Source organism: Solea solea, chromosome 8 (assembly GCF_958295425.1).
Source record: "Solea solea chromosome 8, fSolSol10.1, whole genome shotgun sequence".
NCBI lineage: Eukaryota > Metazoa > Chordata > Actinopteri > Pleuronectiformes > Soleidae > Solea > Solea solea.
Genome location: NC_081141.1, coordinates 23114049 through 23120048, shown reverse-complemented (window position 1 = coordinate 23120048; position 6000 = coordinate 23114049).

Genomic DNA, 6000 nt, shown 5'->3' with positions numbered 1-6000 from the left:
GCATCCAAAATTTGACAAAAAAGTCATAGTATAGTATGTCGTCCAAAAATTTGAAAAAAAAGTCATAGGTTAGTATGTCGTCCAAAATCTGTCAAAAAAGTCATAGGTTAGTATGTCATCCAAAAACTGTCAAAAAAGTCATAGGTTAGTATGTCGTTCAAAATGTAACAAAAAAGTCATAGTACAGTATGTCGTCCAAAATTTGACAAAAAAGTCATACTTTAGTATGTCGTCCAAAATTTGACAAAAAAGTCATACTTTAGTATGTCGTCCAAAATTTGACAAAAAAGTCATAGTTTAGTATGTCGTTCAAAATGTGACACAAAAGTCATAGGTTAGTATGTCGTCCAAAATCGATCAAAAAAGTCATAGTATAGTATGTCGTCCAAAATTTGACAAAAAAGTCATACTTTAGTATGTCGTCCAAAATATGACAAAAAAGTCATAGGTTAGTATGTCGTCCAAAATTTGACAAAAAAGTCCTAGGTTAGTATGTCGTCCAAAATCGGTCAAAAAAGTCATAGTATAGTATGGCGTAAAAAATTTGACAAAAAAGTCATAGTAAAGTATGTCGTTCAAAATTTGACTAAAAAGTCAGAGGTTAGTATGTCGTCCAAAATTTGACACAAAAGTCATAGTTTAGTATGTCGTCCAAAATCTGTCAAAAAATCATAGGTTAGTATCTCGTCCAAAATGTGAAAAAAAAGTCATAGGTTAGTATGTCGTCCAAAATCGGTCAAAAAAGTCATAGTATAGTATGGCGTCAAAAATTTGACAAAAAAGTCATAGGTTAGTATCTCGTCCAAAATGTGAAAAAAAAGTCATAGTTTAGTATGTCGTCCAAAATCTGTCAAAAAAGTCATAGGTTAGTATCTCGTCCAAAATGTGAAAAAAAAGTCATAGGTTAGTATGTCGTCCAAAATCGGTCAAAAAAGTCATAGTATAGTATGTCGTTCATAATATGACAAAAAAGTCATAGGTTAGTATGTCGTCCAAAATTTGACAAAAAAGTCATAGTATAGTATGTCGTCCAAAAATGAGAAAAAAAAGTCATAGTATAGTATGTCGCCCAAAATCTGACAAAAAAGTCATAGTTTAGTATGTCGTCCAAAATGTGACAAAAAAGTCATAGGTTAGTATGTCGTCCAAAAACTGTCAAAAAAGTCATAGTATAGTATGGCATCCAAAATTTGACAAAAAAGTCATAGTATAGTATGTCGTCCAAAAATTTGAAAAAAAAGTCATAGGTTAGTATGTCGTCCAAAATCTGTCAAAAAAGTCATAGGTTAGTATGTCATCCAAAAACTGTCAAAAAAGTCATAGGTTAGTATGTCGTTCAAAATGTAACAAAAAAGTCATAGTACAGTATGTCGTCCAAAATTTGACAAAAAAGTCATACTTTAGTATGTCGTCCAAAATTTGACAAAAAAGTCATACTTTAGTATGTCGTCCAAAATGTGACAAAAAAGTCATAGGTTAGTATGTCGTCCAAAATCGGTCAAAAAAGTCATAGGTTAGTATGTCGTCCAAAATTTGACAAAAAAGTCATAGGTTAGTATGTCGTCCAAAATCGGTCAAAAAAAGTCATAGTATAGTATGGCGTAAAAAATTTGACAAAAAAGTCATAGTACAGTATGTCGTCCAAAATTTGACAAAAAAGTCATACTTTAGTATGTCGTCCAAAATTTGACAAAAAAGTCATACTTTAGTATGTCGTCCAAAATTTGACAAAAAAGTCATAGTACAGTATGTCGTCCAAAATTTGACAAAAAAGTCATACTTTAGTATGTCGTCCAAAATTTGACAAAAAAGTCATACTTTAGTATGTCGTCCAAAATTTGACAAAAAAGTCATACTTTAGTATGTCGTCCAAAATTTGACAAAAAAGTCATAGTTAAGTATGTCGTTCAAAATGTGACAAAAAAGTCATAGTACAGTATGTCGTCCAAAATTTGACAAAAAAGTCATACTTTAGTATGTCGTCCAAAATTTGACAAAAAAGTCATACTTTAGTATGTCGTCCAAAATTTGACAAAAAAGTCATAGTTTAGTATGTCGTTCAAAATGTGACACAAAAGTCATAGGTTAGTATGTAGTCCAAAGTCGATCAAAAAAGTCATAGTATAGTATGTCGTCCAAAATTTGACAAAAAAGTCATACTTTAGTATGTCGTCCAAAATGTGACAACAAAGTCATAGGTTAGTATGTCGTCCAAAATCGGTCAAAAAAGTCATAGGTTAGTATGTCGTCCAAAATTTGACAAAAAAGTCATAGGTTAGTATGTCGTCCAAAATCGGTCAAAAAAAGTCATAGTATAGTATGGCGTAAAAAATTTGACAAAAAAGTCAGAGGTTACTATGTCATCCAAAATTTGACAAAAAAGTCATGCTTTAGTATGTCGTCCAAAATTTGACAAAAAAGTCATAGTTTAGTATGTCGTTCAAAATCGGTCAAAATAGTCATAGTATAGTATGTCGTTCATAATATGACAAAAAAGTCATAGGTTAGTATGTCGTCCAAAATTTGACAAAAAAGTCCTAGGTTAGTATGTCGTCCAAAATCGGTCAAAAAAGTCATAGTATAGTATGGCGTAAAAAATTTGACAAAAAAGTCATAGTATAGTATGTCGTTCAAAATTTGACTAAAAAGTCAGAGGTTAGTATGTCGTCCAAAATTTGACACAAAAGTCATAGTTTAGTATGTCGTCCAAAATCTGTCAAAAAATCATAGGTTAGTATCTCGTCCAAAATGTGAAAAAAAAGTCATAGGTTAGTATCTCGTCCAAAATGTGAAAAAAAAGTCATAGGTTAGTATGTCGTCCAAAATCGGTCAAAAAAGTCATAGTATAGTATGGCGTCAAAAATTTGACAAAAAAGTCATAGTATAGTATGTCGTTCATAATATGACAAAAAAGTCATAGGTTAGTATGTCGTCCAAAATTTGACAAAAAAGTCATAGTATAGTATGTCGTCCAAAAATGAGAAAAAAAAGTCATAGGTTAGTATGTCGCCCAAAATGAGAAAAAAAAGTCATAGGTTAGTATGTCGTCCAAAATCTGTCAAAAAAGTCATAGGTTAGTATGTCGTCCAAAATCTGTCAAAAAAGTCATAGTATAGTATGTCGTCCAAAATTTGACAAAAAAGTCATAGGTTAGTATGTCGTCCAAAATGTGACAAAAAAGTCATAGGTTAGTATGTCGTCCAAAAACTGTCAAAAAAGTCATAGTATAGTATGGCATCCAAAATTTGACAAAAAAGTCATAGTATAGTATGTCGTCCAAAAATTTGAAAAAAAAGTCATAGGTTAGTATGTCGTCCAAAATGTGAAAAAAAAGTCATAGGTTAGTATGTCGTCCAAAATCGGTCAAAAAAGTCATAGTATAGTATGGCGTCAAAAATTTGACAAAAAAGTCATAGTATAGTATGTCGTTCATAATATGACAAAAAAGTCATAGGTTAGTATGTCGTCCAAAATTTGACAAAAAAGTCATAGTATAGTATGTCGTCCAAAAATGAGAAAAAAAAGTCATAGGTTAGTATGTCGCCCAAAATGAGAAAAAAAAGTCATAGGTTAGTATGTCGTCCAAAATCTGTCAAAAAAGTCATAGGTTAGTATGTCGTCCAAAATCTGTCAAAAAAGTCATAGGTTAGTATGTCGTCCAAAATTTGACAAAAAAGTCATAGGTTAGTATGTCGTCCAAAATGAGACAAAAAAGTCATAGGTTAGTATGTCGTCCAAAATTTGACAAAAAAGTTATAGTTTAGTATGTCGTTCAAAATCTGTCAAAAAAGTCATAGTATAGTATGGCATCCAAAATTTGACAAAAAAGTCATAGTATAGTATGTCGTCCAAAAATGAGAAAAAAAAGTCATAGTATAGTATGTCGCCCAAAATCTGACAAAAAAGTCATAGTTTAGTATGTCGTCCAAAATGTGACAAAAAAGTCATAGGTTAGTATGTCGTCCAAAAACTGTCAAAAAAGTCATAGTATAGTATGGCATCCAAAATTTGACAAAAAAGTCATAGTATAGTATGTCGTCCAAAATCTGTCAAAAAAGTCATAGGTTAGTATGTCATCCAAAAACTGTCAAAAAAGTCATAGGTTAGTATGTCGTTCAAAATGTGACAAAAAAGTCATAGTACAGTATGTCGTCCAAAATTTGACAAAAAAGTCATACTTTAGTATGTCGTCCAAAATTTGACAAAAAAGTCATACTTTAGTATGTCGTCCAAAATTTGACAAAAAAGTCATAGTTTAGTATGTCGTTCAAAATGTGACACAAAAGTCATAGGTTAGTATGTCGTCCAAAATCGATCAAAAAAGTCATAGTATAGTATGTCGTCCAAAATTTGACAAAAAAGTCATACTTTAGTATGTCGTCCAAAATGTGACAAAAAAGTCATAGGTTAGTATGTCGTCCAAAATCGGTCAAAAAAGTCATAGGTTAGTATGTCGTCCAAAATTTGACAAAAAAGTCATAGGTTAGTATGTCGTCCAAAATCGGTCAAAAAAAGTCATAGTAGTATGGCGTAAAAAATTTGACAAAAAAGTCATAGTATAGTATGTCGTTCAAAATTTGACTAAAAAGTCAGAGGTTACTATGTCGTCCAAAATTTGACAAAAAAGTCATACTTTAGTATGTCGTCCAAAATTTGACAAAAAAGTCATAGTTTAGTATGTCGTTCAAAATCGGTCAAAAAAGTCATAGTATAGTATGTCGTTCATAATATGACAAAAAAGTCATAGGTTAGTATGTCGTCCAAAATTTGACAAAAAAGTCCTAGGTTAGTATGTCGTCCAAAATCGGTCAAAAAAGTCATAGTATAGTATGGCGTAAAAAATTTGACAAAAAAGTCATAGTATAGTATGTCGTTCAAAATTTGACTAAAAAGTCAGAGGTTAGTATGTCGTCCAAAATTTGACACAAAAGTCATAGTTTAGTATGTCGTCCAAAATCTGTCAAAAAATCATAGGTTAGTATCTCGTCCAAAATGTGAAAAAAAAGTCATATGTTAGTATGTCGTCCAAAATCGGTCAAAAAAGTCATCGTATAGTATGGCGTCAAAAATTTGACAAAAAAGTCATAGTATATAGTATGTCGTTCATAATATGACAAAAAAGTCATAGGTTAGTATGTCGTCCAAAATTTGACAAAAAAGTCATAATATAGTATGTCGTCCAAAAATGAGAAAAAAAAGTCATAGGTTAGTATGTCGCCCAAAATGAGAAAAAAAAGTCATAGGTTAGTATGTCGTCCAAAATCTGTCAAAAAAGTCATAGGTTAGTATGTCGTCCAAAATCTGTCAAAAAAGTCATAGGTTAGTATGTCGTCCAAAATTTGACAAAAAAGTCATAGGTTAGTATGTCGTCCAAAATGAGACAAAAAAGTCATAGGTTAGTATGTCGTCCAAAATTTGACAAAAAAGTCATAGTATAGTATGTCGTCCAAAAATGAGAAAAAGAGTCATAGTATAGTATGTCGCCCAAAATCTGACAAAAAAGTCATAGTTTAGTATGTCGTCCAAAATGTGACAAAAAAGTCATAGGTTAGTATGTCGTCCAAAAACTGTCAAAAAAGTCATAGGTTAGTATGTCGTCCAAAATTTTACAAAAAAGTCATAGTTTAGTATGTCGTCCAAAATGTGACAAAAAGTCATAGGTTAGTATGTCATTCAAAATCGGTCAAAAAAGTCATAGTATAGTATGGCATCCAAAATTTGACAAAAAAGTCATAGTATAGTATGTCGTCCAAAAATTTGAAAAAAAAGTCATAGGTTAGTATGTCGTCCAAAATCTGTCAAAAAAGTCATAGGTTAGTATGTCGTCCAAAAACTGTCAAAAAAGTCATAGGTTAGTATGTCGTCCAAAATGAGACAAAAAAGTCATAGTATAGTATGTCATCCAAAATCGTTCAAAAAAGTCATAGGTGTTAGTATGTCTTCCAAAATGAGACAAAAAAGTCATAGGTTAGTATGTCGTCCAAATGAGACAAAAAAGTC